The sequence below is a fragment of the Phaethon lepturus genome, unplaced genomic scaffold, assembly GCF_000687285.1.
Source record: "Phaethon lepturus isolate BGI_N335 unplaced genomic scaffold, ASM68728v1 scaffold40844, whole genome shotgun sequence".
In the NCBI taxonomy this organism is placed as follows: Eukaryota; Metazoa; Chordata; class Aves; order Phaethontiformes; family Phaethontidae; genus Phaethon; species Phaethon lepturus.
In genome coordinates this window covers 65442-78111 of record NW_010534800.1, presented here as the reverse complement: position 1 = coordinate 78111, position 12670 = coordinate 65442, and positions in this window count along the sequence as shown.

The window sequence follows — 12670 nt, the reverse complement described above, 5'->3', positions numbered from 1 at the left end:
TGAATAAAAGTTCTAGGGCATTCGGATGCTTTAACTACTTCATCTATACTTTAATTATGTAACAAGGAACAGTAAAGTACAATTTTAAACAAGACTTGAATATAATCATTTATACGCAACGTTTAGACTCCTGTCAATGAATCGTGAAGCTTTTAATTTTTCCTGTGCATGATTGCTATTCTGTTTTGAATTCACACCCACAATGGCCAAGATATTTCCCATACTGATAACAAAGAGGGTTTTTGTTACTGCTGATGGAGGGGTCAGTGGCAGCTGCACTATGTGGCTGACATAATCAGTATAAAATACTAGCTTGTAACAATGGCTGCTCATTAGAATATAAAACAATCAGAATGTTGAATCTGTAATTTCAGCAGCTGCTACTGTACATTTTCCATAACTTTTAAGCATCAGCTATCAGTGTACTAACTTTCCGCTTTTTCACATCCCAGATCTCATTTTGGTGATAAAAACCGTTTGTGGGATCGTACCACGAATCAGATCCCTGAAACGATCCAGTACAAATATAATCCCACAAAAATGGCAATACTCTTAATCCAAACCATTCCAGGGATGCATTTTGCAATGCAGCTCCTGAAAGAGCCGCCCTAACGTAGCAGAAGAACAGACTGAGGCACAGACCGAGACGTAGCGTAGGGGAAGGACGGAAACTTTCCAGCTCAGGCTTTCCTTCAAAGCCAGCTTCGCCTGCAAAGATGACCTGAGTTTATAGAAACAAACTTTACTCTATTTTTGCATCAGAAGAGCACTACTGCAAAGGAAGCAAGAAAATGATTACGTTTTGCCACTCACAACTTCAGTGAGCATTGGCCTTGTCTGATGAAAGATCACTCGATTATCAGTACTAGGCAGAAAATAAATCACAGTGCTGGTCACTGTCTCAGCACTTTAAGAAAATTTTAATATATGTTGAGCAAGCCTAACACTAGTTTTTGGTTCCTATATTTTTAAACCTGTCTTCCTCTAAAAAATATTTAAAGAAATTATATATATATTAAAGCAAATAGCAATATAGTGGAATTGAAACAAGCCTGACAACTAACTTAGCAGAATTTTTCTGGCAGGCAGAATGCCAGCATGAGCAGGGAGGTAGGAGACTAATTAGTGCTTCATTTATGTTATTTACCTATAAAAAGAATGAAAAGACTACATAAAGTGACTCTGGCAGTCCAGCCTTGAATTTAAAAAATACTTAGCTTTTGAACACCAAAGTCTTCTCTCTCTCCTGTACACCGCTTTTCTCAGAAGACCACAGTTGCAGACCTGCTTTCAGGCGTGCCCGGCAGGCTTGCTCCCCGACGGTCCATTTAACAGCGCGGTCCTCAAGTGACAGAGGCACAAGTTTATGGATCTAGTACATCTAAACGGCAATAATCTCTGTCAGCACCAGTGATAAAATCCATCCCCAACTAAGAGACCATCCCGGTAAAAGTGTATTATATCAGATGCTATGAAATCATCCTACAATGCTTAGGGGAACCTACGCAACTTGTCTCTAACCCAGACAATAAAGGAAAGATAAACTTCCAGGTTGGAAAGATAACATATTAGTACATTTACTGGCTTCCTCCCAACCACTCTCACTCTTTTCTGGATTGCATCTCTGCTGACCAGCTTTCTCACCCATGTCTAACATCTTCTGACACTCAGCAAGCTCTATCAGAGGAGACAGAAATGCGGCTGTCACCAAGCCACTGAAAACTTTGCAGATAGTATCTTCTAATTCACCTTCCTAATGACACCTCACATGCAGGAAGACATTTATGATTAATGAGAATTAAACTGTGGAAAGAGAAAAAAAATGGTACTTTCAGAATTTAAAAATCAAATTGGGTGAGCACTATAAATTGTATCATGAGAATATCTGGGAGAAAGAATGGATGTAATGACCTAGGAGTTGGCTTCGTTCCTGTGCTTTACAGGCCAGTTTCTGCATCCTTCCTTGTATTGGGTTTATGGGGCAAAACATTCCTTAACTAGTTAGTAGTTACTCAAGAGTTATGTTACTGACCATGGAAATACGCATTTGTACAAGTTAACTTTTAAGTATCTGGTACTATAATTCAAGAGGAGGAGGAAAATTTATGTCAAAAAAAAAAAACGACAGCAAAAGCACTAGTAACTGCAAGACAGCACTCAGAGGTTGACATGTATTTCTCATTAAAAAAGATTTAGTTTCACTTAAATATAGCTCTCAAGGAATCCGTTAAAGAATAAAATACTCAGTCCCTGACACCTAGAGCTTTCAGCCTTAACAAATAGTGTAAGCATGGGTATGATGATAAACACACAGAAGATTTTGCAATGGGAACATAGCATACGCTTAAATGGCACGGCATTTACTAAAACATTGTTCACTCTTCTTCCCAGAGCTATAAACCCATTTCTTCCTTCTTTAACAAGGCCATGTGTTCGGCAAATAATGTTTACAGAGTTCACAAACAATCTTTTCATGAGAAAGGTAGAGGCAGCCTGAAGTATTTTCGATGCATTTCATACCCTTCAAGCAGCAGTGTCAGCTGAAAGCAGCAAGGAACATGGTGAGGAGGAGAGAGAACGAGCGAATGCAATTTTTTGCCAAGTGAAAAAAATTAACATATTCTGTGTCAAGAATCAGTAAAGCAATTCAGACAGGTAATTCCTGGGAGACAACTGATTCTGGCACCAGCAGAAAGCAGCAACACAAAAGACCTTTTCCAAGGTCATCTATGGTGTGTGTGCATAGAGATGCTCTGAAAATATTTAACCCATTCAAACAAACTCAGGTAAGTTCCCATATCCCCTGGCCTGTCAGTCCCCAGGTCCTTAGTATGCTCTTTCTTGGAAATTCTCAACAAGCCTTATGCAAGTGCTGAAGAATTGGTGTGGTGGGGGTTTAGCCTTGCATGAAATAAAAATCACACACTGAAAAATAACACAGATTGGATTTAGTCATGATATTAAACTATATATATATTTATATGTATTTAATATACTTTTATATATATTTGATATTTAACTAAAATTGGTAACTAAACAGATCCGTGAAACTCAAGAGGGCAGGAAAGAAAAAATGCAGAGCAGAAAATGTCATTTCGTAGGAATAGAAAAATATGGATTGTGAAGCAGAAGGCAGTGTCAAACCCTTGCAGATACAAGTCCTTTTTAGCCTCATTCAACAATCAGCTGCAAAGCTTATGCATGCTTTTATAGAAAAGAGTGTGTTTATATGTGCTTATATTATATTACAAATATACACATCAGTGTGCAATATTAGAACTGAAAGTTTAGAAACCATTTATTAAAAATTATGATAATCATGGTTGCAGAACCTCTGTATCAATAGTGTATCTGTGCCTGTTCATAGCAATATGTTCCCAGTAATTTCAACTAATCCAAGTAAAATAAATACTTACTTCTGCAATGACACACCAACTATTTTCAATTTTTATCAGTCAATTGATTTATCAAGTAAATATGCATACGCCCAACAGCTAACAGTGCAGTAAAGAGAATTTGGTCTCCAGAAAATTTCATTTTGATTTTTTGGAAGGGTAAGATATGTCTGTCTTTCATAAATATTCAGTAATGATCTATTACATGTGAAATGTTTAAAGAATAATTTCCAGCTAGCATGCTCAATTTATTTTAAACTTGTATTGTATGAAGCAGCCACCGTATTTAAATGGTCATATCAGCTGACATAAGCAACTATTTAATACCAACCAAATGCAGTTAGACTCTAAAATTATTTACTCTAAGTAATGTCACATGAATGTTGTTATCCTCCTAACTCTCAAAGATATCTGTTTCAATGCCTATATATAATAAATAATTGCCAGTCACAAATACTTTTCTTCAGAAATAGTCACTATATCTTTTAGGTCATATTGACAACAAAAGTAACGTTAAGAAAATTTAAGCTGATGTAATGGTTTTCATGGCATCTTTTCGACAACAATGCTTGTATTTAAGATCTGACCACTCACAATTTCTAAACCAGATTATAAAGCTAAATCCATGCAAACCCTTAATGGATCAGGATTTTATTTCTAGCGCTGCAAAAACTTCAGTTGCGGCCAAGTCTTATCAGCTACAGTGGCAGACAGATTACAGAAGATGTGCCACGGATAAGTATGAAGCACTACCAGCTTAAACCAATTACACACTTAGCACAAAGTTGTCAAACTACAGACGAATGCCAAATCCTAACATGTAATTTCTGTCATGCTTACAAATTTTAAGGAGAATTATACTGACTAGAGAGCTGTAAGAAATGTAAAATGTAGCTGGGAAAACATATGGTAGACAGAACGGTATTTGGAAATACGTCAGATTTTAGTAGTGTGTAAATAAGGAAACCATACTAACTCAAGAACTACCATTTCAGAATCTACAGGATTTTTTACTGGAAGTCCACAGTTCAAACTCGCCTGCATCATTGGCAGACATACCTATTAAATTATTTGCCAGCTGAGAGTCATTTCTTTTACAATAAGAAGCATAGTGAGAGGTAACTACAACGCAATCCATAGCTGTCCTAGTTACTCTTTATAGGCAGGAAGACGTGTGATAAAATGCACGTTTTGTGATTCACTTCCTCTGGTTTACTTGCTTCGGTACTGTTAACCTGTACCTTCTGATGGCCTTCTACGGCGCTCTTAAACCATTCGAAAAAAATCCAGACAGACAATCACTGTACAATTTAAGGCACATAATTAGCAATTATTTCATGCACACTTCACAATAATAATCTGTTACGTACTACGGGAAAGAAACATTAATGAGCTACTTCTGTTGCTGCTCTGTGTACTGTGTTTGCATAATAATGAGGTCCAATCTGCTGAAAAACACATAAAGGACAAATTAATAAGGTCGTCATTTTTGTCTAATGATGCTTAATACAGTTTTAGCAATCTGCTCAAGACAAAAGACCGTCACTCAGACATAGCCGATTATGCATTCGCGTGGCAGATGAAATCTTTATTAAACAGAATGATGAATCTGATTAACATGCGATAACAAATATACAGTCTGCGAAAATGACCGTGCCACCTCCTGCAAGCATCCCTCACGTCGACTATTAAGGCTTTACTCAGATTGAGGTCAGACTGGTATTCCCGATAGGCGCATTAAGATAAAAGTTTGCCAAATGTGGTAACATGATGAACAAAACAATATCCTGTTATATAAAAGCTACTGTCTCAACAGCTGACTGTCTAATCAGTTACAGCAACAACTCCTTAATAAGTTTAAAAATTTAATTGTCAGAATTTCGTTCTCCTTTTAACATATGAAAGATAATTTATTGCATTAGCTAAGCGAGATCTTAAAGCACCCCGAGTCCTCTACATTTATGGTACCAAAATATTTTCTCTAAGTTCCAAAGTATTGTTCTCTATAAAGTTGTTACCGTTTCACAAAGAAGACTGCAAACAGGAATATACAATTATTTAGGGTATTTTAAGGATTATAAAAAATAATATTAATTTATATACCACTGATTTCACATAAAGCATGAATACGTTAATGGAGGTTTCTAGTTCGATGGCAAACACATGATGTAATTGAACTTGTGGAAATGTTTAAAAATCTAATTTTCAATATAAATGTATAATTCATTGAAAAGTAGGTTAAAAAAAAGATTCACAAAATGTAATTTGTTAATCCCACCTTAAATTTAAGTCATGAAAATACAAAGTTACCTTTTTAAACAATTACCAAATCTAGACTTACAGATTAAGATTAAACCCAGTGATTCTACTTTAAGCTTTTTTTGCTCTAGCAATGTGATTTCCATTAAATGAACAATTCCTTGCCTTCCAGAACCAACTGTACTTGTTTTATAGACAGCACATGACACGAAGTAATTTAAGATGACATACGATACCTCATGACAATGTACATGATTTAACACAGGGTAGGCAGCCGTATAAACTGCAGTGTTGATTTTATCTCTACAAATATATTGCTCAACAACAGGAGGATCCTGTATTCAAGAACATGTAACTGGGAGCTAAAACTGACTTAATCACAGCTTCTTCACTTTAATGCATATGTATTTGCTGTGGTATATGATAGCATATAATAAATCATCATTTTAACCTCCTTTGACTCGATCTATATGTCTTCATTTACATTCATATATTCCCAATTACAAGAAAACAACATCCAGTTGATTTAAAGCAAGGAGATGATAAAACGAAAGCTGTATTTACCTCTACCATCATTCATCCCCAGTCCATTCTACTCTTCTAAGTAAGTAACATCATTTTCACACACACACACACACACACACACACAAAAAAAAGAATAAAAAATAGCAGCTTCCTTCCTCACCCCCACAACTCTCACATTCAAGTCACCTGGCACATTAACCCAGTCATACGGCATACAGTTGGCAACAGGTCCAAAGCAGAGATGCCAGTTCTGACGATTGTTTCACAGGTCTATTGAAGATGATGGGATGGTTTTTTGAAACAAAGGCATGCATTAAGAGATTAGATGCCACTATACTGAAAGCCACCAGCTTTCAGAATGACTGCGAAGCCAGATGTGGTCTTTTTTAGCCTGTGTTGCTCTCCAGGCCTAGATGTTTACTAAGATTTCTTTCTAGTGGACAGAAATAGAATGTAAGAAAAGGATAGGAAAGGAAGAGACTTACTTAGAAAACCTCCGATAATTAACTGTGTTTTTCTAGCTAAAAGAAACAGAAGTAGTTAAATCCACAGGTAGGGCAAGAACATAACACTTGTTTATTTTACACTAATAAAACCACAGCACTTTAAACCTAACACCAGCTGATCAGACATTTATACTTGATGCACCTGGGATGAAAGTCAGCCAGTGCCCCTTCAATCGCCTACCTAGCTAGCAGTACGATGAAAGCGCTGACAGCGTTTGCTTTGCACAGCCAGTCGCGGGAAGCAACAAAGAGTGGAACACAATGCTTCTATTTCCTGGCACTGCTACAGAGCCCCTTATTTTATTTTACATGTACAGAAAGAGACTGTTAAAAAGATAAAACAGGCAATCATTTCATTATACCTAAGAGGAACCCATTATTTCATATTCTTTCAGTATAGATTCCCTCAATATAACATTGCATTACCTTTGATATAAAATGAATGCTAAAATACCATGAAATCTTGGTAAGAGTGTTGGAAATACCAACAGTCATGGCATAGAACGCTTCATAAACTGTTCCATCATCACACTGTCATACTGTGCATTTCAACTAGCTTGTACAGTGGATAATGATGCACGCAGGCCAAAACGCAAGAGTCGTATTCAGTTTTTGGCAAAGTTTCAGTCTCAAAAATCTCTGATCAAATTCAATTGTATTTATAGCCCCAGTATAAATGAAGAAAGATTCAGGAACGGCATAGGTGTCCTAAGGTTACCTGCACAGCTCATTCAGGATGAAGCCTCACCTTCTGTCTTTATCTTAAACTAAGGCATTACTAAGAGTACAGTAAAAAGACACAAAGCTTTCTTGTCTAGATTTCAAAGAATTCTACCGAGAATTATTTTGCTAACAGTGTTGGAAATACAATACCTATAAAACAATTTCTTCCTGTTGACTCCTTTAGACCTTGTCCCTTTTCATCCATCAGGGTCTGATTAACATTTTTGTTAGTGCCACAAATAACATAAAACTACATGTCTGAAAACTCAAGTCTGACTATATCACTTGTGCAAATATGTGTTGTTCTGGTTTCCTTTCATGAAAGAAATTAATAGCTGCTGCCTGTTTTCCTAACTCTTTTCATATGACATGATACTACAGACACTGCATCAAATTAGGTATAGACAATTACAAATATATTAAGTGACCTGAACTCAGGTCCTAACTATAATTTCAAATCTCTGTAGTAGAAATTACATGAAGACCTAAACAATTCATCTAGATAAAAATTTTCATTCCACCTTTTACAGAAATGGCATTTTAATATTTACTATACAAATCATTAAATAATTGCTTTAATATAAAAACCACTTTGACTTACCCATGACTCTGCTTTATTATTGAAATGAGTAACCTCAGCTCCTATCAAAGGACATGGAGAAACCGACTGAATGACACAGCTCCTGCATTGTAAGTAACTTGTCAGAGAATATTCCTTCTCATTCCAAATAGCATTTAAAGATAAACTGGCATTCAAGTCTTTCAAAAAGAAAGAGAGAGTACTTTATGTAGGCATCAAAAGATATTTTAAAACAGATAAAAGATCACAAGTTGCACTTCACATTTCAAGATGTAATGTTCTTATTTTGCCGGAAAGTGACACGGTAAAGAATGCTGACTAATCTCTGCAGACTCAGTAACTTCTAAAATAGAGTCCTTGTGACAAAAATCACCCATGATTAATTGTGCCATCCTAACACCAGAACTGCCCGGACACAAAGGTAAGTGTTTTATGTTTGTCCTCTGTCACTTGAATGCTGCTAAAGGATCACACATTCCACGGTCTGACACCTGGAATCATTTCATATCAAATACATTGCTTCTGCAGAGACCTACTTAAACCGTTGGGGCTGCAATGCCTCCAATTCATGGATTTTAATTTGTTGTAAGAAGTGTAAATGATTCTGTTCTCATCTTTTTGATCAGAACAGTACATACACTGATATGCAGCTTCAGTGTTTGATTAAACACGCAGAGTTTAACAGATCTCAGTGGAGTTTTGCCTGCTTCCAGTCTACAGTAAATTGTGTGTGGCACTCCTTTTATGTGTCAACCAATTCTCTCTCTCAATTTGATGGTTGAGGAAGCAAGATAGCATCTGAAAGGAAAAATCTTACCATCAGCTTCCCAAACAGTCAAAGGCAAGGGCTGTAAGTCTTGTGAATGGCCCAGTTAAGGGAAAATAAATGTATGTAATATATTTTCTTGGCCAAGGACCACTGTCAATATCTGATTCTCCAACTTCTGTATTTCCAGTCTCCTGAAAAAACCCACTGACCCACACGGCTTTGCTGTTTATCTGTTTCCTAGCCAAATGCTGTGCCTCAGACAGTAAGCGTCTACTGCCTTTAGCTTCCTCACTCCATAAAATAGCCAAACTTCTCTTTATAAGCTTTAAATAATCTTCCTCGTTTATCTAAGGTCAAAGACATAGTTTACGGCTGTCACTAACATCTTTCAGCATGGTAGTATCGCTTTTATGCTTGTTTTACCTCTCAAATATTTCCTGGGATTTTCAGAAACATTCACAATCCTTGGCAAGAGGACACAAAAATACCAGTATCATTGAAAGATTTGATATTTTCATTTAAGAAAAAAATTTCATTTTCTTTAAGAAGCAAAATGTTCCTTTCAGCAAGCTATAAAAAGGAAAGATCTCCTTGAAGGAGAAAGCAAATGGCCAGAGCATTTAATTCACATCCAGTAAAGAACTGTTGGATATCGGACTTCCTTCAAACTTACAGAAACTTAAGTAGGAGCAGTGGAAAGGTGTGGAAGTTAAAGAACAATGCAGACTTAACCACCTCGCTGTGGCAATAAACAAAACGTTGTTAAACAACGTACCTCTTCAACAAGGATATAATGAAGCAAGACACGAAGACATGAAAATCACAAAAAAATTAAGTCAGAATTATCAGCCGATACGTAGGCAAAAATCTATACCAAGACCTTATTGACACAAAAAAGAAAACACTGTTTGCAGCAGCTACACTCAGTCAGTTGCTAACAGAGAAGCAAACAGGTAGAATGCCTGATTTGTAACATGGTATTCAATGTCCCTTACAAGGAGGAAATTTGCTAATAAGGAAGCAATAACAAAGCTTTAGTACAGCTTTGAACATTTTATATAACAATTTAATGAAAGACAGATTATAGTCTTTTGAAAGTTCACGTGTTTCTCTTGGCTTAAAAATGCTTTCCATTAAAAATATCTGCAAAACCTGTATAGTGCTATTTTGGAGTGAGCAGCAGTGGGGCAAGAGACTCTTCCTGGTCCATATGAGATTTCACGCATAGATCAAGAGATACAAACATGTTATCAAAATCAAAAGCATCTGCAGGAAATGAAAGAAAACAATGTGTTGTATTTAATTTAAAGCTAAAGGATTTGACAAATTTTAGGTGGTATTTATCAGTAAGATTTACCTTCACTTTTCACTGGCATCTGATAAACCTTCAAAGTTTCTTTAAGATGACTAAGACTTGCAGCATCTGAGATGATCAACATCATATTATCATCTTCTGAAATGGCATCTAGTTCACACATACAATTATTAATGGATTCTTTACTTCTTACATTAGTATTTCTGAAGAGTTTCCAGATTATTTTCAGTTCAATATTACTGCAGCAAGCTTTTCTCAAAATTCCTATAATTTAAAAAGTGGGGTGTAAGACTTATATATACATGGTTTTGAATACAGTACTGTTCGAACATACTGCAAACTTTCCACATTTACAAGATGGTAATTTAGGCCCTGATCCAATACCCACCAAAGCCAGTGAAAAGACTTCTATTGATGTAAATGGACCTTGGAAGGAGGCCTTATTTAGATTTTTTTAACGTGTCCAAAATTTACTTTTCAACAGATAATTTTCCCCTTGTTATTACTCCCAAATTGACCGGTGAGTTTGAATCCACTTTGAATAAAGTCATTTATTTTTCATTTTCTTCAAACTGCGGCAGATTTTTTTAAATTTCATCAATCAACTGACATCTGAGATTCAGTTTAAACAGCATAAAACTTCTTGCTGACAACAGACACCTCGGTAACTGTAGGCATTAAAATACCTCAGCGATTCAGAATGTTTTCATTTAATACATAGCGATTCCATTTCACAGATTCTATACCAAACTGCAAAGACATGACGATGCTGAAAAATTAATACTAAGGAAATGAATAAAAGTCTACTGACGAGATTCACAAGTCTTAAAGGAGATACATTATGGTTGCTCTAGGAAAACAGAAGCAACAAAAGCGGCCTCCATCACCTGGGCCTCCCTTTCTTTACCCGTAAGGCAGCGTGGACTTTGCTAGCTGGCCTGTGATTTTAATAGGTTGTGCTGGTTTTGGCTGGGATAGAGTTAATTCTCTTCACAGTCGCTGGTACGGGGCTGTGTTTTGGATTTGTGCTGAAAGCAGTGTCCATAATAGAGAGCTGTTTTCGTTATCGCTGAGCAGGGCTTACACGGAGCCAAGGCCTTTCCTGCTCCTCACGCCGCCCCACCAGCGAGGGGCTGGGGGGGCACAGGAAGCTGGGGGGGGGCACGGCCGGGCAGCTGCCCCCAGCTAACCACAGGGATATTCCGCGCCGCGTGCGGCGTGCTCAGCGTGTAACAGCTGGGGGAAGAAGGAAGCGGGGGACGTTCAGAGTTATGCCATTTGTCTTCCCAAATAACCATTACGCACGTCGGAGCCCGGCTTTCCTGGAGATGGCTGATCACCTGCCTGCTGGCTGGTGGGAAGCGGTGAATCAATTCCTTTTTTTGCTTTGCTCACATGCACGGCTTTCGCTTTATCTATTGAACTGTCTTTATCTCAACCCACGAGTTTTCCCACTTTTCCTCTTCCAATTCTCTCCCCCATCCCACCAGAGGGGAGCAAGCGAGTGGCTGCGTGGGGCTTCGCTGCCGGCTGGGGTTAAACCATGACACAGGTCCAGGAGCAACAGTCGTATCTCCCACCCTCCTTCAGGCTCACGTGTGGTTTGCAAAACAAGAGACTTGTCCTTTCTTGATTTCATCTGATACAGATGACATCTGGTCTAGCTTTACTACCTGTCCAGTTCAGCTACGTCACACAACGGAGTCATGAGCCGCTAGCACGCGGGTCCCGCCTACTAGGCCTGGCCTCACTCACTTCTATGGCTGAAGAGGGTGATTTTGAGAGGGTTGAGGGTTTTTTTGGTTTTTTTTGGGTGTGTTTTTTTTTTTTTTTTTTTTTTTTTTGCTACTGTCACTTCTTTGATACCAGTTCCATGCTTACTTCATTACTTAACGAGCTTTTGAGGCAGTGGAAGGGATTTTAAAGCAGGGGAGGGGATGTTTAAGGTCCTATAACATAGGGGCTGCCGTAAACAAGACTCCGCACAAGAAACAGGTCTCTGCTCTACGTCTAATGCACAATTCTCTTCATCTCAACCTCCATATCATTTCTATCCCCTCCTAAAAACGTAGCATTCTGACTTGCTTTCAAGGCCCTGAGATGTACTCACAAGGCACACAAAAGCAAATTTCATCTTACCTTCAGATCTGTAAAACCTGGGACCAGTTAAATCCTCACTACATTCTCCTAGAGGACAATGTTTTATACATTGTTTAAGTGTACTAAGCATCTATATCTACTCGTTTCTGCATATAACTGATGAGAACATTTTGTAATTAGGTCATTACCACACATGGCCCAGTAGCCTGAAGATACAGCGCATTTTTAAAAAGTAGCAGAGCTGTTACTACCATTATCAGCTTTTAGACTTTCCCAAATTCAAGTGCCTCAGAAAAACGTAGAGAATTTCCAAAAACATCTAATCCACATTTCGCACAGTGGGGCAACCAGGGACTAAAAAGCAAGCTAAATTAACACAAGGTAGGTGACATATTGGAGAATAACAATGTGATCATATGGTTTTTCAGTAAAACTTTTGACAGTTTCATTAAAACATGCATTAGATTCACAGAGTTACTGCACCAAGATATTACCAAA